This window comes from Ceratotherium simum, chromosome 32 (genome assembly GCF_057802395.1).
Source record: "Ceratotherium simum simum isolate JZ-2026a chromosome 32, ASM5780239v1, whole genome shotgun sequence".
NCBI classification, from domain to species: domain Eukaryota; kingdom Metazoa; phylum Chordata; class Mammalia; order Perissodactyla; family Rhinocerotidae; genus Ceratotherium; species Ceratotherium simum.
In genome coordinates this window covers 24,577,435-24,601,186 of record NC_141931.1, presented here as the reverse complement: position 1 = coordinate 24,601,186, position 23,752 = coordinate 24,577,435, and positions in this window count along the sequence as shown.

The window sequence follows — 23,752 nt, the reverse complement described above, 5'->3', positions numbered from 1 at the left end:
ATGTATATATGTGTATGTGTCTATATTTCCTAGTCAAATACTTATTTACTTGAAGAGATCTCTACTTGAAGACATCAATATATTATATGAATGAGTAGCATCAGATAAATTCAGTAGGTATACATGCAAGTAACTGCAACTAGCACAAAATGCTGAATTTTAAAAAGTGTGCCCTAAATCAAAAATTTACTCTTAATTTTTCATATCATGTAAGAACCTAAAATCTACTTATTATCATTAATATCTGACACTTGCAAAGTTAGGCCTTAGCTGGTGTATAAGCCACTTGAGGGCCAAAATGAAGACTATGATGTACATGTAACCCTGTTGCTTTGCAAGTAATAAACAAATAAGTGTTACAATACTATTTTTTTATAAATACCATTTGCAGTCAATTTTATATGACTTGAAAGCTCATAAATTTATAAACTTCACCATCATGATATAAGATTCGGAATCTCCAAAGAAGAACAGGAAGAAATAGAGAGCCCAATGGGAGCGCCCCCCATTTGTGAAGCAGCTGAGATATGTGAGGGTAGCTTTTGCAGACGGCTCTGACTTCTGCAAAAAGGGTAAAGGTCAGGGAGGGTGAAATAGGAGAAGGAGAGAGGCTGGGAAGGGAGAAAGAGAAACTGAGGGTAAGAAGGAGCAAAGGTTGCAAGCCAGAAAGATGGCAAATAGTTATTTGTTTACTCCTCAAATTATTTAGGTTTCAAAAACAATGATTTCCATAATTCATTTGATTTTCATGGAAACTGGTGGGGAAATAGTTTTACACTCAGGTAAGCAAGTTGTGGAGCTAAGGGAAAGCTGGACCTATGACCTGGGATTTGGGGGGACGTTCACTTATGTGAAGGGAGAACCCCAGATGACTTAAGTAAATGTAACGTTTTCTTGCATTTAAAATAAAATAAAGCATTGAGGAAATTTACACACACACATACCATATGCACACACCCATAGCAAATATCTACATAATTAAGACATAACCGGGGATCTGAGTAGTTCAAATAATTATTTAGATTGATTCAGAAGTTGATAGAAGAAATCATGACATGAAAATGTGAAGTTTTTTAAAAAACTTAAGATATATTAAAAGTTTTTGGGAAAAAGTAGTGATTAGTGTTTTTGGGGAAAGAGAATCAGGAGACTAAGTGTGCTGGTAAATCTTGAAAAACATTTCTGGCTAAATGAAAAGGGTAGAGATAAGTGAAGGAGGCATATGACAGTGAAATATAATCATTTCAGGACAGAATTCCTTTCAGTAAGTCTTTGTTGAAACAAATACAGCTAATATCTTTGAAAGTGGAGCCTAAGTAAAATGATCAGCGATGTGAAACTGCGTGTATTACTTTTGTCCTGGTAAAACCACTTTGGGGAAGGGGAATAAAGATACCGAGAGGATATCAAGTGTTGAAAGTGTGGCCTTTCAATTGTTTATAACATTGAACATATAATATTTAAGTGGAATTTGTAGTTAATGATAAGAATGGATTAATACCTCCCTTCTTCTGATAAGAAGGACACTTTCTCAAGAGTTTCTTCCAAAACATTCTTCTTGGGCAAACAAGATTCTGTAATTTATCCATATTATGTAGCCCAAGCAGGATTATGCCAAGTACCAAAACGAGTAGCATAGATACTTTCTATCTCAAATAATAGACACTCAGGGAGACAGAAAAAATTAATGCCACATTTTTGTGAATTGCAAGATAGGCTTTTGTGTATGTGCAGATAGCAGGAGGTGGATTCTAGGAATCTTTGTAAAGCTAGAAATCCTTCTTTACTCCAGGAAGTTGCTCTAAATCTTCCTCGTCCTCCTCCCCAGCCCCCCGACTCCCCTTCCTCTTCTCTTCCTTCTTTTTTATGCCTGCTAACATAAGAGTAAACGTCACAATTAGATGTGGTTAATTTTTATGAGTTGCTGTAATATCTTTGACTTTTTCTCTTAACTCTAAGGATGCACTCAGGGACACACAGAGCTGGTGATAGCTGAAGAGTGTTCTGTAGATCCTGTTTTGAGGGGTAACTTGAACTCTCATCAGCGGAGAACTCTGCATTCTCAACCAGAAGAAAATAAATATGCAATAGAAGTCTTAAAACACCCCCATAATTTCTTCCTAGCTCTGAAAGGGAGCTTAATGATTATGTCCCCACAACCTGGAGGGGGCACATCCATCTCATTAGATGCTCAAGGGGTACAAAACTCAAAGATAGTAAAGAACACCACCTTAATTTAGAGACAGTATTGCGCTTATGTGTTTGAACATACAACTATTAGCGGATGTTATTAAATAAATGTAAAAATACATTTTACAGTTATTAAAACATAGATCATTACCAGACACAACCCTAACTCAAATGTTATAAGTAAAACTTTATAGAGAGCTATGAGAAGATGTATATAGTCCAAACAGATTATTAAATTAAAGCAACTAATCTAGTCAGCTAAAGAACAAATGTGTTAATTTTTTAAAAAAATGTCATCGATCAGTTTCACTTGACAGTATCTAACCTAAGGATGGCAGTGACATTTTGCAGACATCCGCACTGAGACCCCCACCACACTCAAAGGGGACTCTGATCATAATAACTGATTGTAGGTCTAGTACAAATAATACCACTGTACAGAAAAAATACGTAACAGCTTTAAAGTGAAAATGGTGTGCAACTCCATTGAAAAATAGCATTCTCCTTTCATTTGGCTCTTAAGTATGTAACACAAGCAACAACTTTAAATTAGAGAGATAAATACATTATTATTCCTTGGAAAACCAAATAGATGAACATAATGTTATTTTTGTAACACCGAACAGAAAATATCCATGATTCTTTTATGACCTTTACTGGGTAATATATCATTAAAAATAAATATCTTAGCTAACTGTGATGCATTTGAAAGTCAATTAGAAATTATGAATGGATTATGATATTGTGTTAAGACCATCCATGGCCCATTTATGACTATAGTTATTTCATAACATCTTTTCCTAAGTGATTGAAAAGACACATATGTTTAGTCTATTAAGGGAGACAGCAGGCACACTCTGGGAATACAAGAGAGTTTCAGTTACAGCAATTTAGGAGATAACTCATACCTCGGTCACCACTTCGTCTTTTCTGCTAAGCTGAGTTCAGCCTTTGGCGTCTAATGGCAGCCTGACTCCGCAGAGAGCTTCTGAAGCAAGAAGGGACTTAGCTACCGAGCAGCCTTGGGTGCTTTTGACAAAGTGTCAAGCTTTAGGACAAGAACACAGGGCTTTCTCATTTTGATAATACCAATACCTATTTTATTTATGTGTTAGCTCACTTTTTTAAAAAAGGGACAATTTTATTTTTTTTAATATTTGGAGAAAAATTTTAAATTAGAAGAAATAATGTTAAAACGTTATATCCTAATGAATATACAAATAAAGCTCTAAAAAATGGAAACAAAGTTTTTTGGTTGGACGTAAGTGTCTTGAGTACACCTTCCACTCAACCAATATTTATTGACTACAAACTATGCAAGGCACTCTGCTAGAGGGAAGGAAAGGACATTGACTGGATGAGTCAGTCAGGGTCCCCTGTGTGTGTGTGTGTGTGTGTGTGTGTGTGTTGATCAATCCCCTTCTATTTTAACCCTCTTTAATGAGTTTGCATACTGAGATCTCAGCTGCCCATGGAGTACCTTGTGGCATCTTCCTGAATTCCAACGCTGCTGTGTCCAACCAAAATCACAATTGTTGCTGATGCCCGATGCCTACAAAGCTACCAGAGATGCTTCCTCAAGCTGATACTGCCACATTTCTGTCTGGGGGCTCACACCAGCACCACGATTGGGCATCCCAGTGTGTATACTGTACTCTAGTGGGAAGAAGACATTTGTATCTATTTGTAATATATTTTGTTATATGGTTACCAAACGTGTAGCCCAACTTACAGAAGAGTTAGCGAATTCGTTCTTTGCGTCACTCTTCTCTAACTATTTTCAATCCTTTATGAAGCCATAGAAGGCTGAACATGAACAAAATTTGATTTTCAGACACCATGATTTAATCAGAATTATCAATCTTTTCTGGTTACTAAGGATTTGTTTGGGGGCCAAGCTTGTCTGCTTGATGCCCTTCTTCTCTTCAGGAGAATTTGAAAGGAGAAAAGTTGAGAGTGTTCACATGATAGGGTTTGAATCTTACCTGTAAGAGGCTACGGAAAGGCTAAGGTAAATTCAGGGATTTAAAAAGTGTGTAGAAAATATACTGTTATTGCTGTGATAACACTGATGTTGGGGGAAAGGCTATTTGGGGTTTGGAGAAATAAAAGGGCTTCCAGGAATCAACTAGGGGCCAAACAGACTTGGATAAATGGTTTTGTAGTTCTTTCTGTCTAATATATTCATATAGCTTTTTCTAGAACTATTTATGTACAGCTTGCAATGAAAGTTAAATCATATCAGTGAATTTACTACTTTATTGAACACCAATGGTAAGGAAATATGCATTAGAGGGCCAAGTCATGCATTAGGGACTCAACCGAAAAAGAATTCCTAGTTTTGTTGATTCAATGTGCAATCAGTCTCTTTCTCTGGATAAAATTTTAATTATTCACTTCGCTATGACTTCTATATTTTAGTGTCCGATAACAGTTTTTCACAGCTCTACAGTGCCACTCCTAGAGTGGAAAGTATGTTTGATGGACAACAAATAGGTTTTGAATCTCATGTTTGTTGATCTCATCTAAAGTGTATCAAGTTAACTCTGGGAATCTAAGAGTTTAATGCCTCCTCCATCATAGAGGGAGGAGATAGACCACTTATACTTTGGAAACTTTGAAGAAGGCCAGAAAGTAACTATTAATATAAGGCTTTGCAAGAAGTATATAATAATGATCACTGTGCCTGATTATTTCAAGAACTTTTTATCCATTTTAAGCAAATTCTGCAGCTATTTTATGTTTACAAACTTATTTCTGAATTGAATTGTCTAATTAGAGAAGGTTTTAACAATTATGACTAATGACAAATCGTATTTGACCCAGTGTCATCTAATATTGCTGCTTGACCAAACTGCCTCACAGCAAGATATGCATTATTTCACTCTTCTCCCAACACGATACAGTGCAGTTTAAGTCCTGGCTTCAGCCATTGCTCTCGCACAATAGAATTTCAGAGTAGCTGGAGTTAATTAATGTAGATCTGGCTCCAGCTTGAGTTCTTCCTTTCTAAGCCACCCTTTACCCAGTCTCAGCAAAATGGTATTACCTCATGTACTGTAACGGCATCCTGGTCATACAGACCTCAGTGTGGTTCCACTTGTTAACCCTCTCCACCCAAAACTAGTAGAAAACATTCTCCTAACATGCATGTAATTTGTTAGTGGATTTTTTCCACAAGTTCTTTCTCACAGAAACCCTATCCAAGGAAATATGCTTCTACGTACAGACACACAAACACACATACACACACGTAATAACATATACATATGCATATATATATTCTCATAATATAAAATGCAATGATTTCACTATGACTTAAAAAACAGTGGACTATTTTACATTCTTGGTGCTTTCCTGAAGCTACTATAAAATGCAGGCATTTGTCTTTGGAATATTAATTGTAAATAACTATTAAGATAAGTTTTTACAGAGAAGTAATTTTTCCATTACCTGTAACTGCTATTTATACTTTCTCCAATGGCATGCATCCTGCTCTGTAGTGTTCCTGCCCAAACAATGGACCTTTCTGAACCTGCTATTAAAATCTATCTCCCAGGTCTATAGGAGTATTTCAGGTAGAGACCTTTAAAAACACATGTTCTCTCTCTCACCCTCTCCTATTTCTCAACCTGCCGCTCTCTCTCTCACTGCCCCCTCTCTTTCTTTATATAAATACCAAGGACTTTGATCTAAAGACTTACATATATCTTAGCATTATTTAGTGCTGAGTGTCTTATCTGGTGAATCTGAGGGTGAACATTAAAGATGTAATTTACCAGATGGAATCTGAGTTTTAGAAGGCAAATCCTAGTGGTGATGTGAAAATGGGATGAAAAAGGTAGAGGCTGGGTCCCCTCAGTCCACTTAGATGGCTATCAGAATAAACCCAGATTAAAACAAAGCCGATCAGACACAAGAATTTTAACAGTAAGACGTTCTTCAGGAAATCAGTCAACTATTATTCCAAGAATTAGGCTGATTCTATATTACATGAATTCATGTATTAATTATTAGGATTAAACAAAAATAATAGCAAAATAATAAATGTCAGGATCGTAGTCAAGAAACTCTGATTATGTCTCTGAAGGGCTACTTATTTCATCTTTCCTATTTCAATTGCCACGTTTTTTAAAGTTTTGAGATTTAGTTAAGATTTTCTCTGAGACCCTATCTGCTCTAAGAGTCTAAGATAGTAAAATATGTTTGTGTTAGGAAGCGAGGGAAGAAGGGAGGGAGGGAGAGAGAGAAGGAGGAAGGGAGAGAGGGAGGAAAGAAAGAAGGAAAGAAGGGAGGGAGGGATGGACTCCTTCATTATGCCCAGAACAATTACTGGAAATTGAGAACACAATGATGAGTAGCACATGACCCCTGGTCTTAGGGGTGTTTCCTGTTCACAGCATGTAGTAGTCAGCCTCCCAGGTGGCTCCCAACCAACCTTGCATCCTGATATTCACATCCTTGTGTAGCCAGCTCCCACATTTTGCCAGAGGTGGTCTGTGTGACCAATCATATATGGCATATATATATCTATTTCTGAGATAAGGTTATAAAAGACACTGTGGCTTCCATCTTGGAGCTTCTCTGCTTCTCTCTCTCTCTTTTGCATCACTGTCGCTGGGGTAGGCCAGCCACCATTTCAACAGCCCTGTAGAGAGGCCTGTTTGGCAAGGAACTCAGGCCTTCCAAGAACCATGTGAGTGAGCCTGGAACCAGAACTCTCAGCTCCAGTTAAGCATTACAAAACTGAAGCATTGGCCAACAGCTTGGCTACAACCCCACGAGAGATCTGAGCCATAACCACACAGCTAAGTCATTCCCAGATTCTTGACCCTCAAAACTGGGAGATAACAAATATTCATCTTTTGTAAGTCCTCAGAGAGAATTAATGTAGAGTAGAAGACCGGCATAAACACATATCCAACATGATACATAAATATATTTAAAAAGATTTTTAAAACTCTATCTAACTGTCCATCTATCTATATATACACCCACACATATATATACATGTGTATACATGTATACATACATAAATGTACACATATATTTACATCTATATGTATATATACATACATATGTCTCTTTAGAGATTTGACATTATTTATTGTTTTTCTTAAGCGGGACAAATGACTAGTCCAGGTAGATGTTCAGTCGGGATTAATAATTGTGTTTCTAATGATGTTAACAAGGTCAGTTACAGTAGATGAGGGTTATATTTCCAAATGTAAACTCGACTGATTAGAAATGTAGCTCCTTACGTTGTCATCATTCCCTGTTATCCATTTTCCCATCAAATAAATCAAACACTTGTTATACAGTTTTCTATTATCCTTTCGAGGATTTAAAACCTGAACCACTACCTCAGCCTCTGTCGTGATATATACAAATCAACCAAAACTTAAGGGGCTTCATAATGTTAATCGTCACATTAATTTACATACTGTAAAATGTGGGATGATGTTCACGTATTTGGAATATTCACAATTTGCACAGGGTTTCTAGTCTTTCTGATATGTCATATTAAGAAAATATTTATGATATATGTCCATCATTTCTTCAAATGAGACATTAACTTCTGGCAAATACTGTCTGATAGCCTTCTATACGTATGCATTATTACATGGACTCCAGGTGTTTAAATGGCACCTGCTTATGATACATTTTTTTTTTTTGCTGAGGAAGATTCACCCTGAGCTAACATCTGCTGCCAATTTTCCTCTTTTTTTTGCTTGAGGAAGATTCGCCCTGAGCTAACATCTGTGCCAGTCTTCCTCTTTTTTGTATGTGGGTCGCCACCACAGCTTGGCCGCCTACGACTGGTGTGTTCCTGTGCCTGGAAACCCATGCTGGGCTGCAGAAGGGGAGCGCACCTAACGTAACCAGTAGGCCACGGGGCCGGCCCCTGTGATACATGTTTTTAAAGAAGGTAAGAAACATGCCAAAGTATAAAGAAATGGAGATTTTAAAGCCTTTGTAATGTTTTTACTAAGATTTAATACTTTTTTGGTAATCTGCAACGTGTTGCTACATTTCACTTAGGTAAATAATTTCCCATGTTTTCTAATAGGAAGCTGTATCTACTGGTAAGAGTAACTAGCTGTACAAGTTTAACAAAGATATTAAAAAGCCTAAGCCTAAATTAGCTCAACTGTAAAACGAATGGAAGCTGGATGGCAGCAACGATGAGAGCTGGAGCTGTAAAAACACTTAACGTGGAGCCTAACTCTTGATGGGCATTCAGTGGCTATATTTTTAAAAGCTGAAGTTATAATATAGATAATTGAATAATATCAGATAACACATTTCTCAAATCCTATTTTTGCATTTTATATTTTAGAAGACATATTTCTTATGTTTTCTTTGTTTTAATGGGTTTTGACTTTCTTTTATTTGATGGTGTTATTGTTTGTTTCACTTCACACGTTCTGATAGATATTCTCAAGGTATATAGATAGAGATAGATATATAAATAGTTCTCTCTTTCTCTCTCTCTCTCTTGCTGTCTAGCTATCTATCTTTCTAGGTAGCTATAGCATCACTAACATAAATCGTGCCATTCAAACAGATAAAATATAAATCTTAGGTATAATAAGAATGTCAGTCCCAAGTCATGAAGAATAGCGTCTTATTTTAGGTCTTTGAATTATCTGTCATAAGTTGTACCCTGAAGAGAAAGGAAAAACCGTCAAAAAGCAACGCAGGGGGAGTATGGAATACACACTTTTCATGAATGAATTTTAATACTATGATTTTAGCATGATGTCTTCAATTTAATGTGCATACATTGCTTCTTAAAACCCATATTTCAAAAAATAATAATTCCTGGAAACTATGGAGAAGATGAGTAAAGAAAAAGATAATTTCAATAAAATAGAAGGTGGAGAATTGGCATATGATAGAAAGGCAGTTATAGGCAGCAAGAATTACAATGTAGAAGGCATTTAAGCTAAATTAGTAAAAGGCTGGGATGGGAAGAAGGCTAATATAGCCGTAAGAACAATGACGTTTGTAAGAAAATCAGTTTCCAAAATTGCCATCTCAAATTTAAACATCTATAGTGACCTTATACCAATGTTCAATTTTATTTAAAAATTGTTTTGATTAGAAGCATATGTTTAAAAATGCATTTGAGGGAAAACATTTCCAAACGTTCTTTTCTTTTTATCATCAGAAATAATTTGTCATAAAATATAAATTTATTTTTCATTTTTGCCATAACAAATTAAAAACACAAGGATAATCCTGCTATCTTTGTAAAAGTCTCATCCTGTATATGTATTTTTAGGGGATTTAATTCCATTTCAAATCAGAGATGCCAAGCAAAGCAGCAAACACATGAATCTATCTGCCAGTCATAGAGTCAGACTCCTTATGTGTGGCTTCACCTCTGAATGCTTCGATGACCCCGGCATAACCCAAGCACCTTAATTCCCAGATGGCCAAAGTTAAAATATCATGTTTTCAGTAAATGCGGCACAAAACAGACATGTCAGAGATGCTTGAAACTCTAAATGGCAAATATGTAGCTAATTATTTTAATAGCAATTAAAATCATTCAATAATTAAAGAACAGTGGTGTTTTTCAATTTTCATGGGTGCTTAATTCCATATTTTTAACTATTGTGGGCTAACTAAATGTGACTAGTGATCACATTCAAATATTTATGGGAAATCATGTAAGGATTTCAGAGCATTAAAATGGCAAAGCATTTCAAAGCTGCCTATTTTTTTTACATACAGTTCTTCAGCCACATCACCTACTGTACTCAAATCACATTATAATTAAGTAGCCAAACGTTGTTCGGGGGATAAAACTAAACTTTAAAAAATTGCTGAAAGCTCTTTGTTCTTTAAAATTTTTTGAGTCAAAATACACTTCTATGAAAATTAATTCCACATGCTTTTAATCCGTTTATGCAAACCATCAGGCTGATCTGTGAAAGGGGGTATTTGATATTTCAAAAAGTTGTTCTTTGAACAAAGAAGCTGTACTGTGTGTGTGTGTGTGTGTGTGTGTGTGTGTATATGTGTGTGGGTGTGTGTAGTCTACTTTAAAAAGGAACACATACTCAAAACTTAGAATACACAAAAAGACTCTAATTTAAAATATTAAAACTACTCTTAATTTTACTGATGAAAAATATTTACTGTTTACACTTTGGCATATTTTTCCAGTAAGTATATAATATGATCTTTCTATATAGTATATGTTCTCTTTACATAGGTAGATGATAGATATAGACATACAATCTATACATAGTATGTTCTCTATCCACAGATAATTAATATATAATACTATATATAATGTATTCTGTAGATAAAGTATATTATTTGTTTAGATTACAGATATAAATTTATATTTTTATTTTTATAAATCCTCTAAATTTTCTCTTTTCATATATAGATATAAGAAAATGTCAGGATTGGGGTAGGTTTCATAGCTGTCTTTCAGCAAATAGGCTATCTTTTAAGCACTTAAGCTACAAATGCTAAGCAATAATTTAAAAGATTAAAGAGCTATAGTAAATTTTTTCATGTCGTTCAAAGTTACTCATAGCTTAAACTACTGTTTGGCTTTGAAAATCAAAATCTATGATAGGAACATAATTTACTCGTATGGACCGTGCAGAGCATTTTATTAACCACTAAAAGCTACCGTTTAAAAGTAAGAAGACATGCAATCTGTTTGACGTGTGATCCCAGCATGCAAATTGCACCAGGCCACACTCCCAGCTGTGTGGTGTGCTATTCACTGACGGTTCCTTAGAGCAGGTATTCTGGTCTGCTAGAATGTCACAGACAAGACAATCCACAAAGAACTGGCTGACCATTCCTTGAACCCGATGTAGTGAGAAGATTTCCTTACCAACTTGAAACAATTAGGTGTTATCCATTTGCCAGCATGACTTTACCATGAAACTAAAGGTTTCCGATCAAAATAATGTGTTCTGTCTACTAAAATTTTTCGGAACGTGGGATTAACTAACGAGTAACAATAGTAACAAAAATTGTTTTAAAAATACAGTATCTGCATAAACTATCAAAGACTAGTCAAGAAAAAAAAATGTCTCCTAAGCTCTTTTTCTATGAAAGTAAATTTAAATAGATGAATTGTGGTTTTCTTATATTTACTTTGTTAACTAGAACATTCGTATGCCCAAACTAACACAATATCACCCATTGTAGAAGCATATATAGTACACTCCAGAAAAATAATAATGATCACATTAACAGAAAGCAGCAGAAATGATAATTGATTGCATACAGATTTGTTTATTCACCTTTAAGGAAAAAGCTATTTTTAAATATTGATATTACATTTTCATTTCATACTGCTACAGCTTTGACCAATGTGATTTCATATTAAAACATTAATGAAATGAGTAGAAAGCAATGTCTTGTGATTCCAAATTTTGGAGGTCTATTTTCAGGCTTTATCATAACGCTTCCTCTATTCTACGCGTTAAACAACCTCCACCGATTTTCTACACTCACCTTACAAACTTGTACATAGATACACAGTTCTTTAGCCAGAAAGAACTTCAGTGTACATAAAGATCAATGAGCAAAGAGTAGATAGCCCATATCTAGAATGACCTTGGTCAAACTACAGAGCATCGAATACAAAGGAAAAGAGAAAACCTAAAGGATTCAAAGGGAATGAATTCTGCTTACGAAGGAATGATTCAATTGGCATCAGACTTCTCATCAACAGCACTAGATGCAGTCCTGGATATATGGGTATATCTATAGGGGAAATGTCTTCAAAGAGCTGAGGAAACGTTATAAACTTCTGCTTGAGTAACAATGTTTTAATATCATAAGATTATATCACTTCTGTGGCCCCAAATACACATCTTGATTCTGTAATGTGTAATATACCAAGCCCTGGTCATGGGTTTTCAACTTTTGGAGTCAACCTCCACTGACAAAGCACAAAAGGATTAGTTAAGGTGACAGCGTGGAATGTACATGCTACAGAGCCTGATACTATGAAAGTCGTGGTATGGGGAACAGAAGTTGGGGGATAGATTGAAGGAAAAATGCTAAGAAAAAAAAAGGATAATAATCTCTCACTTTACGTAGTGGAAAGTTAGAATACATTGTGTATTATATACAGTTATAATACTAACCAAGAGAATTTATTTTTTTAATTTTAAAATGTGATTGACAGAAATTAGAACCCGGAAAAAGACATAACCAGTTAAAGTAAGTTATATTCTTCATCTTTCAAAAAGAGAAATCAATAAACACTTTTTAAAAAGTTCATTATCCGGGGCCAGCCTGGTGGTGCAAGCACTTAAGTGCACGCGCTCCTCTGCGGTGGCCCAGGGTTCGCCTGTTTGGATCCCAGGCGCGCACCGGCGCACCGCTTGGCAAACCCTGCTGTGGCAGCATTCCATATAAAGTGGAGGAAGATGAGCACAGATGTTAGCCCAGGGCCAGTCTTCCTCCACAAAAAAAAGAGGAGGATTGGCAGATGCTAGCACAGCATCCATCTTCCTCACCAAAAAAAAAAAAAAAAAAGTTTATTATGCAAGAAAGAGAGGTATTTCAAAACAGATATACTAAAGCATAAACAGTGGTCATTTCTGGGATGAAACTGAAAGGCCAGGTGTGATGAGGAGGGCACAGTCACTTTCTACCTTGTATCACTGTAATTCTGGTTTGTTTGTTTTTTAAAGCAATGAATAAAAATAAAACCCTTTGTAATTACTTTGTAATTACAAATGAAATCATTATGGAAAAAGTGTCAGGAGTTTCTAATCTTGGCTATGCCACTCTTATCCTTTGGTAATGGACAAATCATTTAATCTCTTCCACTTTAATTATTTTTATTAAAAAATAAGGATATTAATACCTGCCCTCACACCCTATATCATGATGAACAACGAGATACGATTCATGAAGAGTGTTTTATAAACAGAAGCCTAACTCATATGTAACAAACGAATAACACGGAAGGCCTAGTCTTTTGGTGAAGAATGACAAGGATGATATTCATTAAATTTACTTCCGTTTTGTAAGCTAATTTTTAGTGTTAATTTAGAAATTTAAAGATGGTTATTAACGTGTTGAGGGCACTAGGTATTATATATTTTAATAATGATAGAAAAAAGTTCAAATTCATAGCTGTTATATGTAATTAAAAGGGAACATACATTTATAATCTCCTGCACAAACTCTCTGCCCTTTATATTTCTCAACTATTCTGCTCGAGTTCAAAGTTCTGGTTCCGGAAGCTGGATTGGAATTCAGAGTATGGTGAAGACTAACTCCGACCAAATATCAATTTTACCTAATCTCTAACTTTTATTTAACATTCCCAGAACACAATTATCAATAATTTATCAGATGTTCTGTAATGTGTAATCAAGTTCCAGGGCAGCCATTTGCAAATTTTATGATCTTTGGGAAAAAAGTTTAAGCCCTTTTGAACTCGAGGTTCCTAGCTTTGTAATGGGGGAAATGCTGATCTCATCTACTTCGTGGCATTTCTGTGAGAATCAATTATATTAATTCGAAGTAATCTATAAATATAAATTTACACCCAAACATAAAATATGAATTTTAGAGTCTAAATGGTTTTAAATATTCAAGGTCTTCCTATTAAAATGGTAATTATGTCTGGAAGGAATCACATATTTTTAATCATAAAAGGAATTAATTAGTATTAGTTGCTTGAGTTGATCATTTTATTGCTGTTACAAGTATTTGAGTTGGTCTTAATAGTCCTAAAGATCTTGAGAGATACACTGCCTGGAAGATAAGCATCAGAGGGCATATTTTCTCAGTGTCACAGTTTAGGCAATGTCCGTATTGGGACTCAGCTGTAAGGTACTACTATGGTAGTTCATGGGAATATTTTAGCAAGGCTTCCTCCCACATGTAAAGAAGGCACTATAATTAGAATACATAAACATTTGTTAAACTGAGATTTCAGAGCTTTGAAAGTAGGCCTTCTTACTGAGTAAATCCAAGCCTTGGGGCAAATTAATTTTCCTGTGCCTCAGTTTACTAATTTGTTAACTAAGGGGCATACTGAATAATCTAAAGTTTCTTCTACCTCAAAAAAGTATCCCTTTTTCTATAATACTGTTCATTTCTTAGTTTCACATCAGAAATGATCATGCCCTAGGTCGCATCATGTAGTTTCAATTGATGCCCAAGAAAAAGAGACTAAATTAAAACAGCTGGTGATTCAATTAATTTAGTATTTACCTGAATATCTTCAGATTCAAGCTGCCAATTCCATCATTAATGCCATCCATAATCTTCGACTTAGAGTCGAAGATTCAAAAAATAATCTATCCGAGCCAATTATATCAAATGGAGTGGATAGAGTATCAACATAACTCTATAAACCAAGTAGAACTTTACTTTCCCTTAGAATCAAGTGCATTGCTTTATCTGGGTACAGCCTGTATTTTCTTTAGGTAGCGACATTAGCCAAATGTTATTATTCTAAGAGATCTTCTCGGGCACATTAAGGAGAAATTCCAAGAGTGTCTGTTGACCAACCTGGAAGGAAGCACAACTTGCCTGTGTTTTTATGAACCTGGCCATTGGTCAATTCTATATACAAGACGAGTCTGTTTGATTGCTAGCGGATAGCAATAGGTGATACGCTTTCTGACACAACATGAGGAAACTCTCTTTGGTTTTGACTTGGGCTTCAGCTTCTTAAGAACACAAGGGAACAGAGGAAAGATGTCTGGAAGAAGACTTGAGAAAGAACAGGACAATTTCATGTGCATTTCTCTCTTGCTTAGGGCAATTTGCGCATTTATGTTTCTCTTTGGTATTTTCACCCAGAAAAAAAGTTATAACGAACACTACTCCACTGAAGGTGTTTTTGTTTTGCTTTTGTGTATATGTGTGTGATGTTGGGTATGTGCTCCATGCACATTAAATCTTAAATCCTTATCTAGGAGATTAAGATTGGCATAACATATTTACTGAAATAGGCCTGAATACCCTAAAATAGCAACAAATTCCAGCAAGTCAACAGTTTTGAGTTGAAATAAATTACATGACCCCATTACCTTAAAAAGGCAAAGGGAAAAACAACCTATTAGCCTAGAATAAGCCTGATGTTGGAATAATTTAAAGGGGATAAAAATAACAGAGTATGTATTTGACTCATGAGAGTCTTTAATTTAAATAAACATGTATTTCTCCCCCTAAAAGTGATACTTAGTGTCAAAGGGATTTACTCAACCTTAGCTATTAATTATCCATCCATGTTCAAACATTTCTACCAAACAGTAAAATTGTATGATTGAAATTCCCGAATCTAATATAAGAAATGCATATATAATTACATGTGAAACAGTGTATACATATCTGACATAGGCACACATACAGGCTGTAAAAACTTTCCTCAGCACCTATGTGCAGGGATGTTGCTATAGTTAAGAATCTCTGTAAAAACTGGACTGCCACGTGCAAAAGAATGCCTGTTGCAGGCACTTACAGCAGAATCAATGCCCATCTCTATAAACAGAGGTAAGGCTGTGTATTACTATGTGCTCACACGCAAATAATTCTGGCTATGTAAATCCACAAAAACTCTATGATTGGGCAATCTGATCAGAGATTTCTAAAATGAACTATGAGGGTGAATGTGAATTAAGGGACTGATTTCCTTAAACGTAAAGTTCACCTTATTGTGGGATTGGAGGGCATCTTCTCAACCACAGGCCGTGTTCTATACACATTTACTGTCTTAGAACCACTATATATGCTCCTCTCCTTATAGTCTGCTTTTACTTTTCGTGTCCACCCAAGAGGAATACTTAGTAAACTGAGTCATTCTTAGTTAAGCAATTAAATGATCCTGATAGAAAGTCGAATCTAGAGCTCTGTGAAAACCCTTGGAATCTTGGTTAAATAAGGAGGTTCCAAACTCAAAGGAAGATTCTCTGAAGGCAAAGTCCTTCTAATTTCCACTTTTGCCTGAAGCTTGTCTTAGCTGAGAAGATGTGACCTAGTGGATTGCCAAGGTAAGCAAGAAAGCCAAGATTAACTATTAGCTCTTCTCTCTTCACCTGTGTTATGGACTGAATTGTGCCCCCCTAAATTCACATGTTGAAGCCCTAACCCTTAATATGACTGTATTTGGAGAATGGGCCTTTAAGGAGGTAATAAAGGTTAAAGGAGGTTATGAAGATGGGGCCCCAATCCAGTTGGACAGGTGTTCTTATAAGAAGAGCAAGACACGAGAGCTCTCTCTCTCACGTACTCGCACAGAGAAAAGGCCATGTGAGGATATAGCGAGAACGTTGCTGTCTGCAAGCCAAGGACAGAGGCCTCACCAGAAAATAACCCAGCCAGCACCTTGATCTTGGACTTGCAGCCTCCAGAACTGTGAAAAAAATTCAATTTCTGTTGTTTAAGCCGCCCAACCTATGGGATTTTGTTATGGCAGCCTGAGCAGACTAATACACCTTGTATAACGACACATTTATTTCAAGACTCTTTATAAAGCTATGTTTTATGGAGTAACTGCGAAGTGCTGTCAATTTTACTTCATTATCTCATTTAGTAATTATAAAAACACTTAGAAGTGAGGACTTATTCTCATTTATCTATGCAAACCTGAAGTGCCAGGGGCTAATGACATTTCCAGATTCACAGAGATAGCAAATGGTGGAGCCGAAGTTTTACCAAGCACTAATTTGATACCAAAAGCTGTACTATTCAGTGACCCATGATGACAAAGCAGTGATTTAGGCATCAGAAAGCCCAGATGTTTTTTTCAGTCCTGATTCCAGCAGCTGTGGGCTTTGGGCAAGCCCAAGGGCAAAGGCAATGGCTCTGAAGAGTTTCAACCAAGAACTCTCTGGAAAAGAGAAGAGCTGGCTTGGTTGAAGGTGGTTGAAGGTGGAAATATCCCTCTAAAGAAAGCAGGGGTCACACTGAGTGAAAATCAGGCTACTTACTTCCCTTCTGCTCAGGTGTTAGAATGCTGGTAGCCAAGGTTATATCCACCAAATTAGATAACTACTTAGAGAGTGTCTGACTGTCGTAAAAGAAAAGATCTCAGAAAACTATATTTTGGAAGCACTCCTCAAGAAAACAACACATCAGTATTTGACGAGCCCCAAGTCATGCACAGAACTTTCAATGAGCAGTAACCCTCTGGCATGAAAAGCAGAAGCCAAAATAAACAGAACCCCAGAATTTGGAGGAAGCAGAGGGAAAAAAAAGGAGCAGAAGAAAACTTCTAAGAAACTATAGCATCCTCAGAGAGAGAAAAGAAAATGTATCCATGAGAAAAGAACAGAATCCTGTAAAACAAAAGGAGGCAGCATGAAAAGAATAAGAAACAGTGCACGGAGATTAAAAATATGGAAGCAGAAAACTAACAGTGAGTGTAAGGGTTAGAAACTGAAAATAAAGTTTAGGACACCTGCAAAAAAGAATAAAGAAAATTCATAGAAAACAAGAGAGAGAAGATAAGACAATAAGAAATCAACCCAGAAGACAAAATATCTGACTAATAGACACCGTTAATAGACAAATAGAAGGAAATGACTAATAGAAGTTCCAGGCACAGAAAGCAGAGAAATAGGACGTGAAAACATCAAATGTATAGATATGGGGGCCCGCCCGGTGGCACAAGCGGTTAAGTCCGTGTGCTCTGCTGCAGCGGCCCAGGGTTTGCCGGTTCAAATCCTGGGCGCACACCAGCGCACCACTTGTTGGGCCATGCTGTGGCGGCGTCCCATGTAAAGTGGAGGAAGATGGGCATGGATGTTGGCCCAGGGCCAGTCTTCCTCAGCAAAAAGAGGAGGATTGGCAGATGTTAGCTCAGGGCTAATCTTCCTCACACAAAAAATGACAAGTATAGATATGGGTATAGATATCTTCTATTAGTATTATACATTTTTATATATTGTGCATATATATTTGTATATAAACTATATTATATATATTTACATTTATAATATACACAAACTATAGTATCTATTATACACATATTAAATATCATATTTTTATATATTACACATATATGTTATTTATCTATATACACTCAATAATATTTCTCAGAGCTAAAAGACATGAATTTCCAATGTGAAACAACACCACGTATTTCCCAAGACCAAATGGGGGAAGAAGGAAACTTACGCCAAAACACACCTTTTGAAATTTCAAAACACCGGGCATAAAAAGAAGATTTGAAAAGCTCCAAAAGTTTAATAGAAGTCACATACCCAAAAATGGATATCAGAACAGCTTCAGCCTTAGTAACAACAATCCTCAAGGCCAGAAGCTAGAGACATAAGTACCTTCATGGTTATAGCTAAACATTATTTCTAATTTAGAATTCAGTATACAATCAAATTACCAAGCATACGAGCAGATAAAGTCCTTTCGAGAAGATAAATGTCTCAGCCTATTTACCACAATGTATCTTTTCTCAGGGAGCAACTGAGCAATATGACCCACCAAAACAAGATAGTGAACAACTATGCAATGCAGCACTGGAGCGAAGGGGAAAAGATTTCAAAGATGAGGTTAAAAGATGTCCCAGTGTAATAGCTGTGCGACAAGTCCGTCGTGGAGCCGGGGATGAGGATGGGGTGGGATGGAGGTGACAGGAAAGATGTCATCCAGGCACAAAAACGCAACAGAGAAAGGACTGTGTGTTTGTCTTTACTCGGAGCATTTATACAGTTGTCTAAGAAAATTTAGGAATGAATTAATGACAAGATACCTATAAAACTGAACAAATAAAAGAATGAAGATATTATCACTCAAAAAAAAACTCACAAAAAGAAAGGAAATATAATCTTAAATTTTTGGAACTCAGCTTTGAATTATAGGTACATAGTTATAATCATATACAGAAGGAATGTTGATTTAACCAAAAATCGCTGTTTTGGGAGAACAGGGGGAGGCAATATAAATGCTCTTGAGTAGAGAGCATTGGTAGTATGATTGAAGGCAGAGGAAGGATGTATAAAAAAGCTAAATACTTGTTTTTTAGTAAGACATCAATACATATCAAAAACCGAAAAGTTGAGCAATAGTTGTGTAAGTATGCTTGTTTGAAATATGGAACTAGCCACTGACAGAAACAACTGAAACAACTAGAATAATTGAAGTCGTTTCCGTTGGGGAGCAGAAATCAAGACTGAACAGGAAGGAGGAAAGAAATTTGTGTTCCATGTTACAAGCTCTTGATTTTTACACAATGTGCTTGCGTTATTTCGACAAAAACTTCGTAAAAATTGACAAAGTTGAAACAGAAAAAAGGCAACATTTTGCAGGTAGCAGCCATGATTTCTTCATATGGAATAGATTGACCACCCTTCCTATTAAATTTGGAGTCCAATATTGTAGTAAGACAATGGAGTGGAAGTTGGGAAGCTATGGCTTGTGGGGCAAATTTGGCCCACCACCTGTTTTTGTGTGACCCACAAGATAAGAATGGTTGGTACAATTTTCAGTGGTTGAAAAGAATCAAAAGAACAGCATTTCAGAAGATGTGAAAATTACATAAAATTCAATTCTCAGTGTCCATGAGTAAAGTTTTATTGGAACACAATCATACGCATTTATTTCTGCAATGTATGTGGTTGCTTTCGCACGACAATGCAGAGTTGAGTAGCTGCAACTGCATGGCCTGAAACCCTAAAACATTTCTTATTTGGCCTTTTAGAAAATGTTTGCCAACTCCTGTGTACTGTGTTAAACAGTTCCCTCCAAAATTCACACCCACCCAAACTTTGTGAATGTGACCTTATTTGGAAATAAGGCCTTTGCAGACGTAATCAAGTTAAGATGATGATATACTAGACTAGGGTGGGCCCTAAATTGAATACAACTGGTGTCCTTATAAGAAGAGGGAAATTTGAACACAGAGACACAGACACACAGGGGAGAATGTCATGTGAAGACAGAGGTAGAGACTTGAGCGACAGGCATACCAACCAAGGAACACCAAAGATTTCCAGCAACCAACAGAAGCTAAGAGACAAACATGAAACAGATTTTCATCCACAGACTCCAGAAAGAACCAACCCTGCCAACACCTAGGTTTCTCACCTCTAGCTTCCAGAACCGAGAGACTTCTGTTGTTTTAAGCCACCTAGTTCGTGGTATTTTTTTGTAGCAGCCTTGGAAATGAATACAACCTAGAATAAAAGCTTGCAGCAATCTGTACATATATGACCACAACTGAGTTTATATGACAGCATGCCCGTTATGATGAAATTAGGCACTGTAAAAAATTATGATGAATTCTATATTGAGTTATGTTTTGTACACAAGAGCCTCTAAATTACTTGTCATGCTTTGATAAGACTCCTTTATGAAACAAATAGCATGGCAAACCACAACAAGACCAGAGACAAGTAGGTTGGGTGTAATAAGGTGGGGGAAAATACTGAATATTTAAGATAACATCCTGGAGTTACTAGATGCAGCTTTGCAAAATGATGATGAGCAAAGACAAAGTCAGTGGTATCAGAATCTGTGGGATTTTAAAAAGCAACAAAGAACCACGGGCTGGGTAACCATGCTCATTGACCACGGGGTTGAGGGGGATCCTCAAGCCATCGTCACGATGCCACACTGGCGGGGGAGCTGGTCCAGCTGACCTCATCTGTCCTCTCGGGCTCCAATTTCTCATTTCTGGCCTCCCACCATCTGGCAAAGAACAGTTATTTTTTCTGCAACTCTTTCTGCAGAAGGAGAGGCAGTGTCTGCTGCGTGAATGATATGACCTATTAATACTGAAATATTGTAGGCTATATGCTTAATTTCCGGACACAAGCAATAATAAAAAAAAAACAACGATTGATTTTTGGATTTCAATAGCATCTACACGGCAAGGACAAGACTTTGGTGGTCATATTCTTCAGAATTTGAAGATGATTATGTGTTTTTATATAGAGGATTTAAAGTTAAATAAAAAAAACTAAACTAGAAACAATGGTCTTGTAAATTCTTATTCTAAGACTTTTGAAATAGTGCAACTGAAATAGAATAATTTTATTTGGGTAATTTTTCTTTTGTGACAATCCATCTCCCAAACTGTAGAAAGTAAAAGTAGAGAATTTTAGAGTGGAAAGATTCTCTATGTTAAGGTTTCAAAACAGTTTTGTTTTCCCTATAAAATTTCTCCATTTTATCCGTCTAACTCTCTGTCTACTTTTATCTAATGGTGACAGAAATCGCCTTGTAATTTTTTTCAATATTGTCATCTCATGAGAGTCAGAAACTATTCAAAAATCTAATCTTCTGATTTTTCTAGTTAAATTAGAAACACTGCAGATTTTGCGTATGGAATGAAACACGTTATAAAATTAGTATTTCTCAACCTTCCAAATATCTTGACAATAACCTATGAACAGAACCCACCAAGTATTTTCTGAGTTATGAAGTTATTTAAATGATCAAACTACATTAAAACTATCTACTTTTTTTCTTTATAATTTTATTTATTTATTTTTTCCCCCAAAGCCCCAGTAGATAGTTGTATGTCATAGCTACACATCCTTCTAGTTGCCGTATGTGGGACGCGGCCTCAGCATGGCCGGAGAAGCGGTGCGTCGGTGCGCACCCGGGATCCGAACCCGGGCCGCCAGCAGCGGAGCGCAGACACTTAACCGCTAAGCCACGGGGCCGGCCCAAAACTATCTACTTTAATAGATACTAAAGTCTCCTTCTGGCTCATAATGACCTCAGAGTCGCCTAGAAAATTGGTTCCCACAGTTCTATTTCCCTAATGAAGTCATCCAAATCACGAGGAAGGTGGCACTGTTGACCCTTCTGTTGCTGTATGCCAAATTTTAAAGGTAACATGATAAGAATTTTGGATACAGAAACAAAGCCAGCCTATGTGTAACCGCATAACCAAGGAAATGACAAACAAAGATGCTATAGAATGTAATCTTTCTTGCCCTGTTTCCAGTACAATAGCATGTTCATATCTTTCTGTTGCTCTTCTTTCCTTTTTCACCTATAAAGGTAAATAAAGAGCTTTGTTTTGTAACATAAAGTAAAACCACCTTAAGCGTGTTACTAATTCCCCCAATTTTCGAATATGGTAAAATGTACAAGAACTCAGTCTATGTTAAAAAATTACACACCAACTCTTGCATAAAGCATCTTGACATCAGATGCATTAAGAATAGCTTATTAAACATTTACTTACTCTTCTTTGGATTCACAAACAGTTAAAATCCCCATAATAGCCTTTTTGCTATTCGAAAAACAAAGAACATAAAATAAAAAGATAGACGGAATCTATAGGTGGAAAATAGTTCACGTGAATATGCTTTCTCTTAAAAATGACTAAAACGTACCTAGGAGTTCATGTTGATATATTAAGATATTAAAATATTAATTATACTTTAGCTGCATGAACATGTTTTAAGTTATATTCAAAGATTTGAAAATACATTACAGATATTCATTAATAATAAAAAAAATAGCTTTATGAAGAAGGTAAGGAACAGTTAAGCATCTCTTTATCTCGGAATAAAATGCAGCCTGAATTGAAATGAAACAATTTCAGCCATGTCTATACATTGACAACATTTTGCAATCAATGTCATTTTCCCTGTCCATGGATACTCAATTTGTTACTCACAGCACGGTTGAATCACTTGAATTAAATAATTGGTCCATGTGTGGGTTTTACCACTAGTAAATGGAAAGAATCATTTTCAAAAAGAGATGGGTAAAATGATTACCATAGAATCAAAAAATCTAAAATGAGCGCATTCCTTCAAAACCGTTTATATAACCAGGTGTTTTGCTCAGCACTGGGGAAACAGAAGTAAAGAAAAGAAAACAGGAGTAAAATATGTTACAAATAAAATTGGTCCCAGGGGAATATTAAAACAAGAAAGTATAGAAAATATTATAGAAGACGTAAGTATAGAAAATGAGTCAAGACAGCCTTGGTTAAGCTATTTTTTTTTTTGACATGGTATAAAATCAGCGACAATAAAAAAATGAAATACTTTTGGTCTCATTAAAACCACCACCACCACCACTACTGCAGATGAAGTTAGAATAACTGGATTTGGATTTGAAGGGAACATTTTCTGGTAACTTGCTGTAAAACTTACATCCTCATCTGTGAAATGGAGATGACAATCGCCATGACACAGGACAGCTGTGAGAAATCATAAGTTAACATTTACATATTGCTTGCTCTGTGACAAGTCTTTCTACCCATTTCACATGTATTAATTCCTATGATCTCAATAAAAATCCTCCGCAGTAGGTACAAATACCTCCATTTTATAGTTGAGGAAACTGAGGCGAGAGAGAGTCAGTAACTTACCCAAGTAACCCAGCTTGTAGGTGGCAGAGTCAGGTTAGAAATTAAACAGTCTGGTTCTGAAACCTACACTTTCAACATGAGACAATATGGGAAAGCATTGGGTACACAGTAGGTCTATGAAACTGCTGTTTCCATGCGCAAAACATCTTCCAAAACCAAGCATAAGTTATTTCCAGATGACCTATATTTTATACAGTATATTCAAACGTCACATGAAGTGATATATATTATATGAAAACACTTGCTATC